Genomic DNA, 20,072 nt, shown 5'->3' on the forward strand with positions numbered 1-20,072 from the left:
TGGAATACTACTCAGCCATAAAAAATGATGACATCGGATCTTACAACAACATGGATGGACGTTGAGAACATTATACTGAGTAAAATAAGTAAATTTAAAAAAGCTAGGAACTGTATGATTTCACACATAGGTGGGAATAAAACTGAGTCTCATCGACACAGAGAAAAATGAGGTACTTACCAGGGGGAGGGGGACATGGTAGGGGAATGGGGGAAGGATGTAAAGAGGAACAAATATAAGGTGGGAAAATGATTTGACTTTGGTTGATGGGTATACAACGTAATCAACAGTTCAAATGCTATAGAAATGTATAGAAATATTCACCTGAAACCTATGTACTCTTATTGATCAATGTCACCCTTTTAAAGGTAATTTTCTAAATGAAATTTTTTTTGAAAAGTGCTACGAAGTCATGGACTTCTTTTTCTTGAATCTAATATTTATTTTAAACTTTGTTCTTGTTTGCTGGTCAAAACTGCTTTAGGATGTTCTATAACCTGTTTAATCTCCTTAGAGTCTTATTTTTACATTTTACTTTGCAAAAACCACATTTCATAAAAATTAAAATATTTATATTTCAAAAAATATAAAATTGCATGTCTTTTTCAAATACTGTATCCTTATCAAGACAGAATTAAAGAAAAAGCTGATCCTTGGAATTTTTTTAATCTTACTTGCTTTTCTTTATATTTAGCGTTCTCATTTAAATTGTGGCATATTATTTGGCTTATAACTATTGCTTCTAAGTCCCTTAAATCATATTATGACATGAATTTTATTTTACTCACTTGGATTTATGAAATTCCTTAAGAGCTGAAATTGTGCCTTTTAATTATTTTGTATGCTATGTAACCATAAGGTAATAGAATTGATGTTTTTAATTGTATTGAAATATAACCTACATGTAGAAATGTACATAAATCATAAGTACACAGTACTCTGAATTCTAACAAATATATATGTAATTAAGAAACAGAAACCTACTAAATTAAGAAAAGTAATATTATCAGCATCCACAGAAGTTCTTTATATTCTTTCTCATCACTTTACCTTAACCAAGGGCAACTACTGTCTTGACTTTCTACCATTTTAGATTAATTTTGTCTGGTTTTGAACACAAAATAAATAGTGCTATACATCCTGCTCTGTGTCTGGCTTTTTGTTGTTCTTCATTACGTTTATGATATTCATCCATGTTGTTGTGTGTTGTTCCATGTAGTTTCTGTTCACTAATTCTCACCTCGGTGTAAGATTCAATTGAGGAAATACAACACAATTTATTGATAACTACCACTCTTAATTGGCATTTAATAAATTGCAACTTTCACCTATGATAAATATTGCTACCATGAACTCCCTTGTTTGTGTATTTTGGTGAATATATGTACTTAAATCAGTGGGTTATGAACCTAGGAATGGAATTTCTGAGTCAGAAGGTATGTATATTTTCAGTTTAACAGATACCGCCAAAGAGTTTCCAAAGTGGTTGTACCAATCTATACCTCCCAGCAGTATATGAAAATTCAGATGTTCCACGTCCTTGTCAACATTTAGATTTTCCTGTCTTTTCCTTCTTAATCATCACATGAGTGTATAGTGTTATAGCATTGTGCTTTATTTTTGAATTTCATTTCAGTGACACTGGTTAACATAGTTATTTCAGGTGTTCAATTCTACAATACATCTCTGTACACTGTATTGTGTGTTCACCCCCACCCTTGTCAGGTCTTCATCTATCATCGTTTATCACCTCTATATTCTCCTCCTTACCCGCCTTGTAATCTCCACACTGTTTTACATCTCTGTGAGGTGTTTTCCTTTTTTGTCTTTTTTCGCTCTATCCCTCCACCCCTCTCATCCAATCTCCCAGTCCAACAGCTGTCAGCCTGCTCTCTATCTATGAGTCTATTTCTATTTTGCTTGTTAGTTCATTTTGTTCATTAGATTCCACATATGAGAAAAATCACATGATACTTGTTTTTTTTGACTGACTTATTTCACTTAGCATAATATTCTCTAGGTCCATCCATGCAGTCTCAAAAGGTAGGATTTAGTTTTTTATTTTTTTTATGGCTGCATAGTATGGCCCCCAAAAGATATATTGAAGTGTTAAATCCTGGTACTTGTGAATGTGACCTTATTTGGAAATAGGGTCTTTGTAAATGTAATCAAGGTATGGTGAGGTCATTAGCATGAGTCCTACTCCAACATGACTGGTGTTCTTAAAAGAAGAGGAAAACACAATATGAAGATTCAGACACACAGGGAGAATGTCTTTCACAACAAAGGCAGGAACTGGAGTAATGTAGCTGCAAACCAAGGAACATGAAGAATTGTTAAGGATACCAGAAGCTGGAAAGAGGCAAGGAAGAATTCTTCCCTACAGGTTTCACATTGAGTATGACCCTACCAATACCTTGATTTTGGATTTCTAGCCTCCAGAACTATGAGACAATTCTGTTGTGTTAAGTCACCCAGTTTGTAATAATTTGCTATGGCAACCCTAGCAAACTAATATACAGCCATAGGAAGTGTCTCACTGGCAAAATACTTTCTCCCTCATGTCATCAAGCCTCTCACTAATAAGCTACTCCTCTCTCTGCCCAAAATATTTACTCTTCACAACTCCCTAGTGTTCTTACATAGCAACAGATTAAAATAAGAGATTCCAAAATCCTATTTCAGTTTGTATAGTTCTGAGACAAAATTTTTGGAGTTTTATTTTATGAAGTCTTTAACAAAAATAAAAAACATTAATTATATAATAGCTGTGATTAAGAAAACATTTAATTTCTCCAAAATATTCCCAAGCATATATTTGGCACATGTTTTTACTGGTGCCATTCCTACAGTAAGATCTCTTGCCAAAATTTTCAAGTTCAAAATAATATGTTTTTATACTCTGTAAGAGAATACAGATATACATATTTATATCATATACACACACACACATATTTATATATATATGGATAAAGTGTCAGTTCCTTTCAAAACCTAAGATTTGGAATGATTTAGGCTTTCTAAAACATATATGTTTCTTGTATTTAGTAGAGCTGAATTGGATTGAATTGAATCAAACTGAATTATGGAACTATGCTTTACTTTATGAAGGTAAGCTATAGAACAGAATTAAAAATATAACTTTAAAAATATTATGTTTTTATCCTGGGCACCCTGTTATTATTAAATGATTAGTTCATTGCAATCTTCTTACTTCATTATTGTTCTTTATTAAAATCCCAAAAGCAGGAGATAAATTTATTTTATTTCCTGGTGATTCCTCTTTTTAGGTATTAATATCAAAGTGATGCATATTAAACAGCCTGTACATTAAATAAAGGTCAATGTTCTTCTTGAATATTTTCTGATCTCCATGTTTGTGCAATTGAGCTAAAGTTGCATAGCATTACTCTGTTTTAAAATACTGATTATGTCTATGCCCTAGGACCTTTCAACAAGACCAGAAATAGAGGGTTGTGGTACTAGAAACAGAAGCCTCAGACATGCAAGTAAGAAATGAATAATCCTTTCTCATCCATAAGAATTATGACAAATCTGGAGATTTGTCTAACTTGTCCTTTAAGTACTTAGGCTTTATACAGTGACTCTCTCTACTGTGTAAATAAATATATGTAAATATGTGTATGTGTAAATTTAAACATTGGTTACAATTATTTTTTTTATTTATTTATTTTTATTTTTTTTCTGAAGCTGTAAATGGGGAGAGACAGTCAGACAGACTCCCGCATGCGCCCCACCGGGATCCACCCGGCACGCCCACCAGGGGGTGACGCTCTTCCCACCAGGGGGCAATACTCTGCCCCTCCGGGGCGTCGCTCTGCTGCGACCAGAGCCACTCTAGCGCCTGGGACAGAGGCCAAGGAGCTATCCCCAGCGCCCGGGCCATCTTTGCTCCAATGGAGCCTTGCTGCAGGAGGGGAAGAGAGAGACAGAGAGGAAGGAGAGGGGGAGGGGTGGAGAAGCAGATGGGTGCTTCTCCTGTGTGCCCTGGCCGGGAATCGAACCCGGGACTTCTGCACGCCAGGCTGACGCTCTACCACTGAGCCAACCAGCCAGGGCCAACATTGGTTACAATTCTTATCTCTCTCTTCCTATCTCTGATCTCTCAAAGTAATGTTTTTACTTTTTTATTTAAGGTACTATGAATTCTTAGAGAAGAAATAAAATTCTACCAGACTCACCCATTAGCATAACTGTTAGGTAGAGAGATGATGTCAGGGTAATGGCAGCATGAGAGATATTACTGATCTCTTTCCCTTTGAAATTTTAACAATTAGAACAACTATAACCAGCTGGATTCACAGGTGTGCCTGGAAGAACCACACATCAAATAAACTAAAGGTGGGACGAGGTGAAAAGGGGGATAGAATATCAAATGCATTTGCCGTGGGCTTTGGAGAAAAGAAAAAACCTGTATTAACTGTTTGTTTATTTTTTCTCTGCTAGACTACAGGAGGAAAGAGCTCAGGATCTCTGAATTTGTCTGAGGAGTATGGAGAGGGAAACCTGGAGTAACTGGGCCTCCTTCTGCTGAAAGGTGCAGTGAGATAAAGGGGCAGAGGGGGAGATAAACCAAATTAACCGGAGCACAAGGTCACAGAGAGTGTCTCCATGGTCTGCCTGCAGCCTGCACTCGGCAGAGACAAAGAAAGCTAAAGTGTGGCCCCCCAGCCAACCAGATCCTGCCTCGCTCACTTTATTGCACTGAGAGTGGCAGAGACAAATCCTACAGCTAGCTCTCCAGAGCCACTCTCTCCCCTGAGGAACAGAGGTGTTTCATGTACAGTCACCAGGTCTGTTGAGACATGGGAAAAAGCACTCAGAAGCCTGACTGCCATTGCTAGAGTCATAAAGCTGGAAAGCTGAAGCTAGAAAGCTCTCACAACACACCCCACTCATCAATGCAACTACAGCTCTGCCTACATCATAGTGACTGCAACATCACAGCAGAGGACAATGCCCAGGAACTACACAGACCTAAAAGTTGTAAAACAGAAACATCTACTATAAGAAACATCTAAAATTTCTTTTTTTCCCTAATTCCTGTTCTCTCTCTCTCTCTCTCTCTCTCCCTCTTTTTCCAAAGTTAGAAGCAGGGTGCAGAGAGACAGATTCCTTCATGCGCCTGACCAGGATCCACCCGGCATGTCTACCAGGGAGCGATGCTCTGCCCATCTGGGGCATTTCTCCATTGCAGCAAGAGCCATTCTAGCTCCTGAGGCAGAGGCCATGGAGCCATCCTCAGCACTCAGGCCAACTTTGCTCCAGTGGAGCCTTGGCTATAGAAAGGGAAGAGAGAGATAGAAAGAAAGGAGACAGGAAGGGTAGAAAAGCAGATGGGTGCTTCTCCTGTGTGCCCTGACCGGGAATGAAACCCAGGACTTTTATATGCCAGGCCAACACTCTACTGCTGAACCAACTGGAAAGGGCTTCCTTTTCTCCTTTTTTCTTCTTATTCTTTTCTTCTCTTTTGAATTTTATTATCATTAATTTTTAAATTTTTTATTATTATTTTCAGTAGGTGTTTTGTTTTCTTTAGTCTGTTATTAATCTTTTTTCAGTGGTTTTTCTTCTTTACATGTCATATTTTTTAATTTTTATAGTTTTTATTGTATTAGCCAAGAATACTATATCCATCAAAGTTATCCTTCAAATATGAAAGAGAAATAAAAACTTTTACAGAAATACAGAAGCTGAAGGAATTTATCATCAGAAAATCTTCACTGCAGGAAATACTCAAGGGGGTTATAAAATCAGATACAAAGAACAAAACAAGTCAAAACTACAAGTAAAAGCTCCAATAAGGTAACTATAAAAAAAAGAATAATCTATGACAATGATAACATAAAGGGGGAGAGGATAAAGATCTGCAGTAGCAAAGGAGGATGGAGTGCAGAAGCACTAATAAGACAAAGGAACTTTTGTACATATGCACATTTTTCTCATAATAACCTAATGGTAACCACCCATGAAAAAGCCACATCAGAAACACATAGTTTAAAAAAAGAAGAAAGAGGGGAAACAAGTATGGAATACCACCAAACAAAAACAACTGACAGAAACACAAAAGAGAAGAACCAAACAAGATACAGAGATACCAGAAAACAAAATATATACAATGGCTATAGAAATTCCTCAAGTGTCAATAATTACTCTAAATGTAAGTGGACTGAACTCACCAATAAAGAGGCACAGAGTAGCAGATTGGATCAAAAAGCAAAACCCAACCATATGCTACCTTCAAGAGACACATCTAAGCTACAAGGACAAAAGCAGACTCAAAGTAAAAGGTTGGAAAATGATTCTCCAAGCAAACAATATCCAAAGAAAAGCAGGTGTAACCATACTCATATCTGACAATGCAGACTTCAAACTAATAAAGATAACCAGAGACAGAGATAGACATTTCATAATGATAAATGGAAAATTGTATCAAGGAGATATAATACTTCTTAATACAGATGCACCAAACTGAAGAGTACTGGAATATATAAAACATCTACTAATTGATCTAGACATAGAAGCAGATAAATACACAATCATACTTGGAGATTTCAACACACCATTGATGAATTTAGATAGACCATCCAAACAGAAAATCAATAAAGAAATACCAGCCCTAAACAACACACTGAACCAAATGGACATAATAAACATTTACATGACATTTCATCCTAAAACATAAGATTATATGTTCTTCTCCAGTGTACAGGGAACACTCTCAAGGATAGACAATACTTTGGGCCACAAAACTAACATCAACAAATTCAGGAAGATTGAAATTATACCAGGTATAATTTCTGGTGATAAAGCTTTGAAATTAGAATTCAACTATAGAAAGGAAGCAAAGAAACCCACAAAAATGTGAAAATTAAACAACATACTTGTAAAAAATGACTAGGTCAAAGAAGAAGTAAAAGCAGAGATCAAAAGATATATACAGACAAATGAAAATAACAACATGACATATCAAAATTTCTAGGATGCAGTGAAAGCAGTAACAAGAGGGAAGTTTATATCATTACAGGCTTATATCAAGAAATAAGAAACATCCCAAGTAAACAATATAACATCACAACTTGAGGAACTAAAAAAAGAAGAACAAAGACAACCCAAAGTCAGCAGATAAAAGGTAATAGTAAAAATTAGAGCAGAACTAAATGAAACAGAGAACAAATAACTATAGAAAAAATTAATACAACAGAGAGCTGGTTCTTTGAAAAGATCAATAAAATCAACAAACCATTGGCTAGACTCGCTAAGGAAAAAAGCAAAAAAACTCATAAACAAAATCCAAAATGAAAGAGGAGAAATTACCACAGACATCACAATACAAAAGATCAAAGTAGAATACTATGAAGGAGTATATGCCACCAAATTCAACAACCTAGAGAAAATGGATAAATTCCTAGAACTATACAATCTTTCTTAACTGAGTCAGGAAGAAATGAAAAACCTAAATAGACTTATAATCAGGAAGGAAATAGAAACAACTATCAAAAACCTCCCCAAAAACAAAAATCCAGGACAAGATGGCTACACTAGTGAATTCTATCAATTCAAAGAAAACGTTTATCTGTCCTTCTCAAAGTCTTCCAAAAAATAGAAGAAGAAGCAATACTCTCCAACACATTTTATGAGGCCAACACAACCCTCATACCAAAACCTGACAAAGACAACACAAAAAAAGAAAACTACAGACCAATATCTCTAATGAATATGAATGCAAAAATCCTAAACAAGGTACTTGCAAATCAAAAAAACAATACATTTAAAAAATAATATGTCATGATCAAGTGGGATTTATTCCAAGAGTTCAAGAATGATTCAACAAATGGAAATTCATCAACATAATACACCACATTAACAAAACAAAGAACAAAAATCATATGATCCTATTGGTAGATGCAGAAAAAGCATTCAATAAGAAACAACATCCCGGCCCTGGCCGGTTGGCTCAGTGGTAGAGCGTCGGCCTGGCGTGCAGAAGTCCTGGGTTCGATTCCCAGCCAGGGCACACAGGAGAAGCGCCCATTTGCTTCTCCACCCCTCCCCCTCTCCTTCCTCTCTGTCTCTCTCTTCCCCTCCCTCAGCCAAGGCTCCATTGGAGCAAAGAAGGCCCGGGCGCTGGGGATGGCTCCTTGGCCTCTGCCCCAGGCGCTAGAGTGGCTCTGGTTGCGGCAGAGCAACGCCCTGGAGGGGCAGAGCAACGCCCCAGAGGGGCAGAGCATCGCCCCCTGGTGGGCAGAGCGTCGCCCCTGGTGGGCGTGCCGGGTGGATCCCGGTTGGGCGCATGCGGGATTCTGTCTGTCTCTTCCCGTTTCCAGCTTCAGAAAAATACAAAAAGAAAAAGAAAAAAAAAAGAAAGAAACAACATCCCTTTATGTTTAAAATATTCTATAAAATTAGAAAAAAAGTACCTCAACATAATAAAGGCCATATGACAAACCATCAGCTAACATCATACTAAATGGGGAAAAAATGAAGGCTTTTTCATTAAAATCAGGAACAAGACAAAGCTGCCCACTCTCTCCACTCTTATTCAACATACTTCTGAAAGTTGTAGCAAGAGTGATCAGGCAAGAGGAAGAAATAGAGGGCATCCATATTAGGAAAGAAGTAAATGTATCACTCCTTGCAAATGACATAATCCTGTATATGGAAGACCCCAAAGAAAGCAACAAAAAACTGTTAAAAACAATAAACCAATACAGTAAAGTCACAGGATACAAAATCAATATACAAAAGCCCACTGCTTTCCCATATGCCAATGATGAAACTTTGGAAAATGAACTCAAAAAAACAATTCCTTTAACAGTTGCAACAAAAAAATTAAATATCTAGAAATAAACTTAACAAAGAATGTGAAGGACCCATATACTGAAAACTACAAAACATTATTGAAAGAAATTGAAAAAGACACAATGAATTTGAAAAATATTCCATGTTCATGATTTGGGAGAATCAACATAGTTAAAAACAGCCATATTACCAAAAGCAATACACAAATTTAGTGCAATCCCCATCAAAATTCCAATGTCATTTTTTAAAGAAATAGAACAAAAAAAATCACCAGGTTTGTATGGAACCATAAAAAATCCTGAATACCCAAAGCGATCCTGAGGAAAAAGAATGAAGACAGAGGCATCACACTACCTGACTTCAAGTTGTACTGTAGAGCCACGATAATCAAAACAGCATGATATTGGCAGCAGACAGACTTACAGACCAATGAAACATAATTGAGATCCCAGATATAAAACCACATATATATGGACAAGTCATCTTTGACAAAGGAGCCAAAAACACACAATAGAAAAAAGAAAGCCTCTTCAATAAATGGTGCTGGGAAAATTGGAAAGCCACATGCAAAAGAATAAAAGGTGATTACAGTTTGTCCCTCTGCACAGAAATTAATACAAAATGGAACAAAAACCTAAATATAAGATCAGATATAATAAATTACATAGAAGAAAACATAAGTACTAAGCTCATGGACCTTAGCCGTAGAGAATTTATGAATTTGACCCCAAAGGCAAGGGAAGTAAAAGCAAAAATAAATAAATGGGACTATATCAGACTAAAAAGCTTTTGCACACCAAAGAAACTGACAACAGAACAAATAGGCAGCAAACTAAATGGGAGATAATATTTACAAACTTCAGCTCTTATAAGGAGCTAATATCCAAATTATACAAAGAACTAACAAAGCTCCACAACAAATAAGCAAACAACCCAATTAAAAAATGGAAAGAGGCCCTGAATAGACACTTCTCACAAGAGAGTATATAAAGGGCCAACAGATATATGAAAAGATGCTCATCTTCACAAGGTATTCAAGAAATGCAAATCAAAACTACAATTAAATACCACCTCGCACCTGTTAGATCGCCTATTATCAACAAAACAGGTAATAACAAGTGTTGGAGAAGATGTGGAGAAAAAGGAAGCCTCATTCATTGCTGGTGAGAATGCAAATTAGTACAACTATTATGGAAGAAAGCATGGTGGTTCCTCAAAAAAATAAGAATAGAACTACCATATAACCCATTAATCCTCTACTGGATATCTACCCCCAAAACTCAAAAACATTGGTATGTAAAGACACATGCAGCCCCATGTTCATTGCAGTATTATTCACAGTGGCCAACACATGGAAACAACCAAAGTGTCCCTCATTAGACGACTGGATAAAGAAGCAGTGGTACATACATACAATGGAATACTACTCAGACATAGGAAATGATGACATAGTGACATTTAGAACCACATGGATGAACCTTGAGAACATTATATTGAGTAAAATAAGTAAATTTAAAAAAACTAAAAACTGTATGATTTCACACATAGGTGGGATATAAAACTGAGACTCATGGACACAGAGAAAAGTGAGGTGCTTACCAGGGGGAGGGTTACATGGGAGGGGAATGGGGGAAGGATGTAAAGAGGAACAAATATAAGGTGGGAAAATGATTTGACTTTGGGTGATGGGTATACAACGTAATCAACAGTTCAAATGCTATAGAAATGTTCACCTGAAACCTAAGTACCTTTAGTGATCAACATCACCCTGTTAAAGGTAATTTTCTAAATAAATTTTAAAAATTAAAAAACAATGGTATAGAAATATTCACTTGAAACCTAAGTACTCTTATTGATCAATGTCACCATGTTGAAGTTAATCTTCTAAATAAAATTTTAAAAATATTAAAATAAATAAATAAATACATACATTAAACTGTTTTTGAAATATTCCAAAAAAAATTGTTAGGTAGAAAAAGTTTATACTTGCCTTTTTAATTTTTACTTTCTACATGTCCCCTCCCTTTCCATGTTTTTACAATTCAATCAGGATTATCTTCATTATCTATGACTATTCATCACTTTACTGTTTTAGTCCCCTAATTTTCTTATACTTGACAAAAATTTTTAAAGTGTTTTATATATGCACTTCATTTCTGCATCTCCTACTAATTCTCTGACATCTTTTCAGTCTCACTTCTGATCAGTTTATCAGAATTGTTTTCATGGAAGTCATTGATAATTTTTATTGCCAAGTGTAAAGCACATTTTTCAGTTCGCATAGTAGCTGATATCTTAGCCACATCCAATATAATTGATTGTTCCCTCCTTCTTTAAACAATCTCTTCCCTTGGCTCCTGTAACCCAACACTGCCCTAATTGAAATACCTTAAGAGTTTTTTCTTCTTGTTCCATAATCTCTCTATGTAATCTTCCTACATTGTGTCATTTCTTTCCATCTAAAATTATGCCTTCACATGATAAGATGACCCATGATGAATGGAACATGGTATAGCCAGAGACTGGTTGAACAGGGAGTTAAAATTATAAAACAAAAGCAGCAATATGCCATGGTAAGAAATAACAATAAAAGTTCTATGAAATGATGACAAATAGGAAGATCACCCCAAGTAGATAAAGAATAAGGAGATAAAGAAGAGAAAGAGTAAGCATTGTCAAAGAGGGCAGGAACAGAAATAATAATGTAGGGTTTTATGTTGCCTTTTCCCTTCTCTTGCTGGATCATATATCTTGCCACCAAAGCGCTTTAAAATGAGATAATAACGAGAGATAGGGACCAAAAACAACTAGGCTTGGTAAGTATAAAATAGTAGGAGGACATGAAGGAAGGTAATGTGATCTAGGAACTATAAAAAAGGAGGGAAAAAATCAATATCTGGCAGCAGCATCTATGATTTAAAAAAAAGGAGAGGCATCTCTGCCTGAGCAACCAATTATATAAGAGAAACACATTGTATGTTATTAGGGTAATGCCAGTAGTTGGAACAAATTAATCAAGAAAATCTATATCCAAAAAAAAAAAAGAAAATCTATAATGACCACCAGATGAATTTGTTTCTCCAATTACATGAAGACCAAAACAAGGTTTCATGACTAATGGACAGCTCCCTCTAATCAAGTGCCTGGGCTTCTTCATATTTTGGCATCTCCACTTTAAAATATGGCTTTCAAGTTCACTGTACTTATCTGCATCAAGCCAGCCAAGGCACAAAAGAATGGAGGATTATGCATGGGAAGATTCACAGGCCAGGTAGAAAAGTGAAGCATATCTGATCTAACATCTCAATTACTAAATACCAGTTACATGGCCATACCTAACTGCAAGGGAGCCAGGGAAATACAGTTGGCCCTTGAATAATGTAGAGGTTAAGACCACCGACCCCCTCCTCAGTTGAAAATCTGCATGTCATGTTTGACTCCCTTCTAATTGTCTACTGTTGACTAGAAGCCTTACTAATAACATAAACAGTTGATTAACACCTATTTTGTATATTATATGTATTATATACTCTATTCTTACAATAAAATAAGCTAGATGAAAGAAAAATTATTCAGAAAATCATAAGAAATACAAAATACATTTACAATATTTATTAAAAAATATCCACATACTAGCGAATCCACACAGTTCAAACCCATGTTGTTCAAGGGTCAACTGTATATTTTAGTCATGTGTCCAGGAGGGAGAGGAAACAGGCTTACTGAATAGCTAGCAGGTCTGTGACACACACTGTAAAATGAGAAGTGTAATGTGCTCATCAATGGTCAGTGATTTATTTGCAGCACAAGCACAAGTTAAATTGAATGGCAGTGGCATGTTGGGCTGCTGCAATGAAAATGAATCTAGTGAGCCCATTCATATCATCCTGAAACTAAGGCACCCCACACAGTTCTGTCTAAAGCCTGGTGCAAAACAGCATGCCAAGTTTAATATTTCCCCTATTATCTATCACACAGTATCATTGTGTACACAAGAATATTTGCTAGTGTGCCTTCCTCGGTGTGTTTTCCAGTTTTAAGGCAAAAACAAAGCCCTTTAACTTCTTAGGGGAAAAAATTCTCCATCCCCAAGATTTTACACTTTTTCCTCACTTTAGAGTCACATCTGTCAATGAATTAACTGAGAAAGAAAGAAAGCACCAGGTACTCATTAGCTCTAGAAGAAAATTACCCTGCCACTTCTGCTATTGCGACTGCCATCATTCTCCTATAGTGATAGGAGATCATTGGAAGCCAGTTTCTCACTAACTCAGATGACAATAAAAACAAGCTAGCCCTGTTAGCTAATTCTCTCTTTTATGTGTATTTTTGGCCATGAGGCATTAACCTTTCCCAATAAACACGATGTCTACATCATTTGGAAATATATATGATGAAAGCATACAGCTGTAGGTATGTGTTTATTGCAAATGGCATACACACACACACACACACACACACACACTTTAGATGAGCAGCTGAGGAGCATGCCCTGCACAGAGAAAGTGTTGAAGAGATATCAGTGGAGTGAATTAGAACTTGAAGCAGCAGAGTATAGCTTTCACTGGCTAGGGAATAGATTTTGTACATTTACTTTTATGTATCATTAATGTAGTATAAGTAATATGCAAAAATATTTTGGTAATTTTTTTCTATATATCAACTATTCAATACATTTACTAAAATAAAATTGATCTTTTTAAATATTAAAACATAGAAATTATAAAAGAAAAAAGAATCCAGAAACAAGAAGTTCAATGTCAAAGGGAAGCAATGCTTACACTTTCTAAAATAAGGCAACCATATCTTTTAATTATTCATTCCTGCATTCAATAAATATTTCAAGATACTATAGAATCTTGTTAATCAAAGTGTAGTCTGCAGAGTAGCAACAAAGGCATCAACTGTGGCTTGTTTAAAATGCACCGTCTTAGGACCCAACTTTATTTCCTGAATCAGAACTATATTATTCACAGGATCCCCTGGTGGTTTATATCCACATTAGTGCTTGATAAGTACTGGATACTCAGCACTCTGTATACAAGGTACACAGTTTTTCACATCAACAATCATTGGTCAAATACACTAAGCAATTAGATAGACAGAAAACCTGCAAAGAACCTCTGTGAAGCAAGGTTCTCAGTTGGGAGGTAATTTTGCCCAGTGTCTAGAGCAGGGGTAGTTAACCTTTTTATACCTACTGCCCACTTTTGTATCTCTATTAGTAGTAAAATTTTCTAACCGCCCACGAGTTCCACAGTAATGGTGATTTATAAAGTAGAGAAGTAACTTTACTTTATAAAATTTAGAAAGCAGAGTTATAGCAAGTTAAAGTATATAATAATGATTACTTACCAAGTACTTTATGTCAGATTTTCACTAAGTTTGGCAGAATAAATCTTTATAAAACAACTTACTATAGTTAAATCTATCTTTTTATTTATACTTTGGTTGCTCCGCTACCGCCCACCATGAAAGCTGAAACGCCCACTAGTGGGCGGTAAGGACCAGGCTGACTACCACTGGTCTAGAGACATCTTGGATGATCACAACTGAAGGTCTGTTACAGGCATCTAGGTAGGTAGAGGCCAAGGATACTGTTAAACATCCTGAATGCACAGAGAATCCCCACAACAAAGAATTTTCCTGCCCAAAATCTCAGTTGAGCCCTGGGGAGATGCCAAGGACGGTGGTTCACAAACTTCAGAATTCATCAGAACGGCCCAGAAGGCTTGTTGAAACACAGGTTGCTGGGCCCATCCCCGGAGTTCTGATTATAGGTCCAGAATGAGGCCTGAGAATATGTACTTCCCCTAAATTCCTACACGATTCCTGCGCAGCCGGTCCAGAAGCCACACTTTGAGTAACACTGGTGAAGAGCGGCAGGAGATGCCGCTTAGCCCGTTGCGCACTTTTGCTTTAGCTTCTTGACGGCTCTGGAACCCTCAGCAAGTTAGCTAAAGCCCGGGGTTCCTTAGGAGTGATGGGTTGACAAGAGAAGCTGGGCAGTAAAATCTCTTTAAGGGTTGGCTGGGGTGGGGGTCGAGGAGTGCGTGCAGAGCTGTGTCCGCAGAGAAGATACAGTGTCATTGTCATTTACAGACGATACCAGATGGCAGCTAAATTCAGAGTCCAGACTGCCTGAAGGGCTTGCTAATTACAAGAGACTTCAGCTGCAGGAAACACCCTAATCACCCCGGCAGCTGGGCAGCCCCGGGGACGGCCTGATTGCCAGTAGAAATTTGTGTTTAGTAAAAAGTAGAACTTGAAGGGTAAAAATAACAAGATCAATCTGGACCATATTGAACATAGAAAAGATTGAGAAGGAAATGTATGTGGGGAAATGACAGGGGTACTAGGGGGGACTGTGAGGGACAGGTAGACTTGATGAGACAGCAATCAGAGGTCCCACACTGCTGAGCAGCTGGAGCCCAGGCCGGGCCCTGCGCGACCCCCTGCTGTCCCGGGGTCCCTGCTCAGCACACTCGGTAGGGTGGTCAGAGCCAGTTTCACAAAAGAGACCTGAAGGCGGAATTTGTGTTTCCTAGTTTCCACCTGCTCTATGCCTTCTCCTTTTTGTTATCCCTTTCAAAAAAAGCTATTGATTTAACACCTTTGGGAAGAAAGGAAGACATCTTCTGTTTTGTTTAATTTGCTAGCTGCCTTCCTTTGGTTGGCAACCGGCACTAAGATAATTTTGTTCTGTGGGTGGCATTTAGCAAAACCGCGGGATTGTGAATGAGAGACGAGCAGCAGGGAAGGGAGCTACGGCAGAGCAGCTGTTTCTGGGCTACACCCCAAGTCGCGGCGTGCGGGCCAAGTTCATGATATTATCTTCTGCTGGCAATTTTAACAATTTCCTGCAAAGTGGGAGTAAAGTGGAGAAATTCATCTAAAATAAAATGGTTTATAGTTTAATTTAATGGGGAACAATATTTTTAAGTGGACTTTCTTTTGAAATTTGATTTTACAACAAAAACACGAGGAATGCAATGCCAGTATGTTCATATTGAAAACCACTTTCAGGCTTCATTTTGCGCCCCTTATTGTACCCTGTAATTTTGGGAATGGTGCAAAGAGATATACAGTCCATTTCGCGAGAGAAAATATTAATTAGTGGTCCTTCTCAGACTCCCCTTTCTTTATGTTTCCCTCTCTGGGCTCCTTTGAATGCATTGTGAATACAGCCCAGTCACAACAGTACAGCTGGAACTCACTTCCTGTCTCTGTCCCACTTTCTCCTCCTACCTCTGGACAGTATCGACAAGAGCCTGGTCACACACTGGGCGCGGGCACGTAGAGCACCATTCCTTGCAGGAGGGTGGGTGGAGTTTCCTGTGCCGGCCACGTCTGCCCACAGGGGCGCATCTTTCAGATCCTTCACAAATGTGACGCTACCAGACAAGCTATGCTTTCTCTTATCAACATGGAGCAGTGAACTCAGAGCTCAGAGTTAAGCTAAAAGCCCCCCCCCCTTTTCTATTATCATGAAGAGTGGTTTGTGTCTGAATATAGGAAGCTCGGAAGTCACCACTCTGTCCTAACAACAAGTACAAAGCTGAAGAAACTGAAAATGCAGCAACTCCTCCTCTTAGAGCCATAAAAGAAGTGAGGTCACAAGATAAACCACTGGCCCTCAAATTGGAGAAACAGACAGGTAAGTACAGAGAATCACAGTGACCGGAACAGAAACCCATGAGCTGAAAAGCCTCCCTGGGAACCGGAGCGGTGGTCACAGCGTAACAGATGAAATAGAGGAGAAGGGACAGCAAGCCCACTGCACCCCATGGTCATCAGCCATGCAACCCTTTCCTAATCCTGCCCTCTTTCTCCACTCCTCCTGCAGATACACTGAGTCTTTACTATGGCCACGAAAAGTTTGAAATGATAATTTTTGGACTAATATTTAAAGGCATTCTTTACACAAAAATGGTACTTTAATCAGTTTTTAACTATGGAAGTCCTTCTTAAATATATACTTATTTCTTTTGTGGGAGCAAACTTTTTCACATGGAAGTGAGTACCTGGCCATTGAATAATGGACAAAACAGCATTGCATTCTTCCATCAGACCCCAACGTAAAACTCCAGGATGATCAGTGCACCACCAAACCCCATATTCTTGCATTCTTTAGCCTAAAAATCACATAATGCATACAAAAGAAGTTGTATGTGAGTGTGTCTTTGTGGGCATGTGGACACTGTGGGTATGTCAAAGCCGCTGGAAAACAGCAAGTACTGAATCGCAGCTGTCACCAAACTCAGGCTGAGTTGGAATTCAGCACATTGTTCATAAAAACACAGAGCTCACCGTTATCCTTAGTATTTAGTTACACACACATCAATATAACACACTTAACTTTTAATAGACACACTGTAATTTTTGTAATTATAAAGATAATAAAGGGTAGATTCTATATGTTATATATCTGATGTAACATGGGGGAGGAAATATTAAATTTTCCTTCTATCCTTCTACATTCTTCTGGCTAAACTAATAATCACATTACCATGAGACAGATTAACAGGTTCAAATGGCCAGATTTATTATCTGAGTGCATCTGGGTTTCTGTAGGAATATGAGACCAGAGGATACATTATAGACAATTAAGGTTTATATGCCATCTTGAGCTAAAGAGAAAGGAAGGATTGTGGTTTGGGACTTCAAAGAGCAGGAAGGCAATTTACATGGAAATAGAAAAACAAATGTTTGGTAAATAAATGTTTGTAGGCCATCTTTAAAAATGGGACACAGAGAGGTCTTTGATCAAACAGGCCTTGCAGGCTCCTCCCTGTCACACTCTGTTCACATGAAACCATAGTTATCTATGATGATAGCTCCCTTTCTGGAGCAGATCCTCTATTTAAATTATTTTAGGCAGTTAGAGGAAAGGTCAAAGGTTTTTCCTGAGTCCTTTATTCTTTCAAAATAACCAGCTTAAAATCAATATCCCAAAAGACATATTTTGGGGTGGCACACTCTGGTCTCCCTCAGTAGTTAAGCAAAAGTATTCGGCTAACATGCAACCAATAAAACTTAACTTTTAAGCCATATTTATTTTTCAATTAATCTCAAAGTAAGACCCTACCCTGTGTCAAGGGGGTGGATGTATTTAAAATTCTCCATTCCCTTTGCTAAGTATATGGATGGGAAAAGGTAGGTTTACAGTTGTTCATAGGGAAAATAACACAATAATGAATAAATAATAATAGAAAAATAAATTCTGTGCTTCATATACTCACAACTGTAAGCCTACTTTTGCCAACCCCTGTATGTTTGCTTACCTGCAGTAGGTAAGTGGATCTAGAACTTGCATATTTAAACATATTATGAGTCCATCCCTACATATTTACTTTGTCTCCCTATGAACTACTTTATACAATTTCCCTTCACCCAAGAGGAAGAGTTATACTTTGTTTGAGAAAGGCATAGAAGATAGGATAGTGACTCTGAAGAAGCAAAAAGAAACCATTAACAGTGCCTGGCTGGCTGACTTTAGAGTTTATAGTAGTTAAGCAATGTTTAAGCACTTGAGAACTTTTTTTAGAATAAAATATATAACTCATTTTGTAGTGGTTCACAAAGTTTTGTTACAGTCATTCCCTCAAAATAGAAAAACTTAACCAGATTAAGGCACAAAGTATTTCTGCAAAATAGAAACTTGTTTTAGAAACTAAGAAGAGGAAGAATTTATTTATTGAAAGCAATGTCTCAATATTAACCAGTAACCATTTGAAAGGATTTTAGAATTCTAAACAGTAGATAACAAAATACTTTCATAAGACAAAGTGGGATAAAACAGTGGCTCTGTATGCTAATTCTCCCCAGAGGTTTAATTTTATTACTCTTGCAAATCCAAATCTTTGATGTAGTCCACATCCCTGGGTGTATTTGATATTTAAATCTTTAAAGCTAAGGATAACTGACCTTAAAAAATGGAAGAATTTTGACCTCACACACATATATGCACACTCACAATTTTGTAGCATAAATGAGAAGGAAGTGTTACTGAAAGTTCATATATGGCCCATTAAAATGTTAAGGAAAATAAAGGTTTTAAATTTAAATCATTTAATAGAGATTCTACCTGGTTTCTCCCTAAGGCTTTCCTGTGGTCCCTCAAAGGCCTCCTCTAAACTTGCTTTTTTTCCCCCCACTAAAGTATGTCAGCTGCATTAACTGCTTCCTTCTTTTATTCCTTGACTCAAGCTCTGGGCAATGCCTAATATTCATTGAAATAGAGAAGAGAGTAGATTGAAAGGGAGGACAGCCAGATGAGTTCCTGAAGGCAATGCCTATGTAAAGAGTGCTGGCCTCAAAAGTTCAGCCAGTGCTGTCTTCAGGCTCCTTATGTGGTAAGCACTCTTCTAGATACTTTGTATTAACTCACTTAGCATTCTTGAACATGGAGGAGGTGGGTAATAATGTTACTCCCACTTTATAGATGAGAAAACAGAAGCAAAGAGCAGTTAAATATGCTTATTTCCTAAGGTGGAATTTCCCCTAAAAATGTGGGGAAGTCAGTGATTTCAGAAGCTGAGAAGTGCACATGTCCACTTTTACTTTTTTTTTTTAACTGGGAGAAGAAATAAAAAGATTGGAGATTCAAGAGTATAAATGTCTGATAGGAGATATAGTGAACTGAAACCTCACATCCTTAAACCATGACAAGAGAGTTTCAGACTCAGTGCAAGAACTTCTACCAACCAAAAACAAAACAGGTAATTTTTATCTGTTTTAATTTTTCTTTAGGATTTAGTTCAAATAAACTGATTACATAGTTCTGAAGAGCTATGGGGCCAGTTAACTTACATTGGTTTCCACATCTAAGAAATAAGTATACTCATAAATAATTCCTGCCTGGTTTTCCTTCTAGAGTTTCTGGGAGAATCAAATGAGGTCAAGTGTGTAAAGCTCTGCAATTACAAACAATGTGGTATAAGCTCCCTGTCCACATTATGTAACATTTCTCCACAGGAGGCTTCAGCTACAGTATTTATACAGGGCAGTGCCTAGGTAAGATTTATTTAGCTATAATAATGACAGCAAACAACTGTTGAAGCACATACTATGTGCTAGCAGGCGTCCCCAAACTACGGCCCACGGGTCACATGCAGCCCCCTAAGGCCATTTATCCGGCCCCCTGCTGCACTTCCGGAAGGGGCACCTCTTTCATTGGTGGTCAGTGAGAGGAGCACTGTATGTGGCGGCCCTCCAGCGGCCTGAGGGACAGTGAACTGGCCCCCTGT

Source organism: Saccopteryx bilineata, chromosome 6 (assembly GCF_036850765.1).
Source record: "Saccopteryx bilineata isolate mSacBil1 chromosome 6, mSacBil1_pri_phased_curated, whole genome shotgun sequence".
Classification (NCBI taxonomy): Eukaryota; Metazoa; Chordata; class Mammalia; order Chiroptera; family Emballonuridae; genus Saccopteryx; species Saccopteryx bilineata.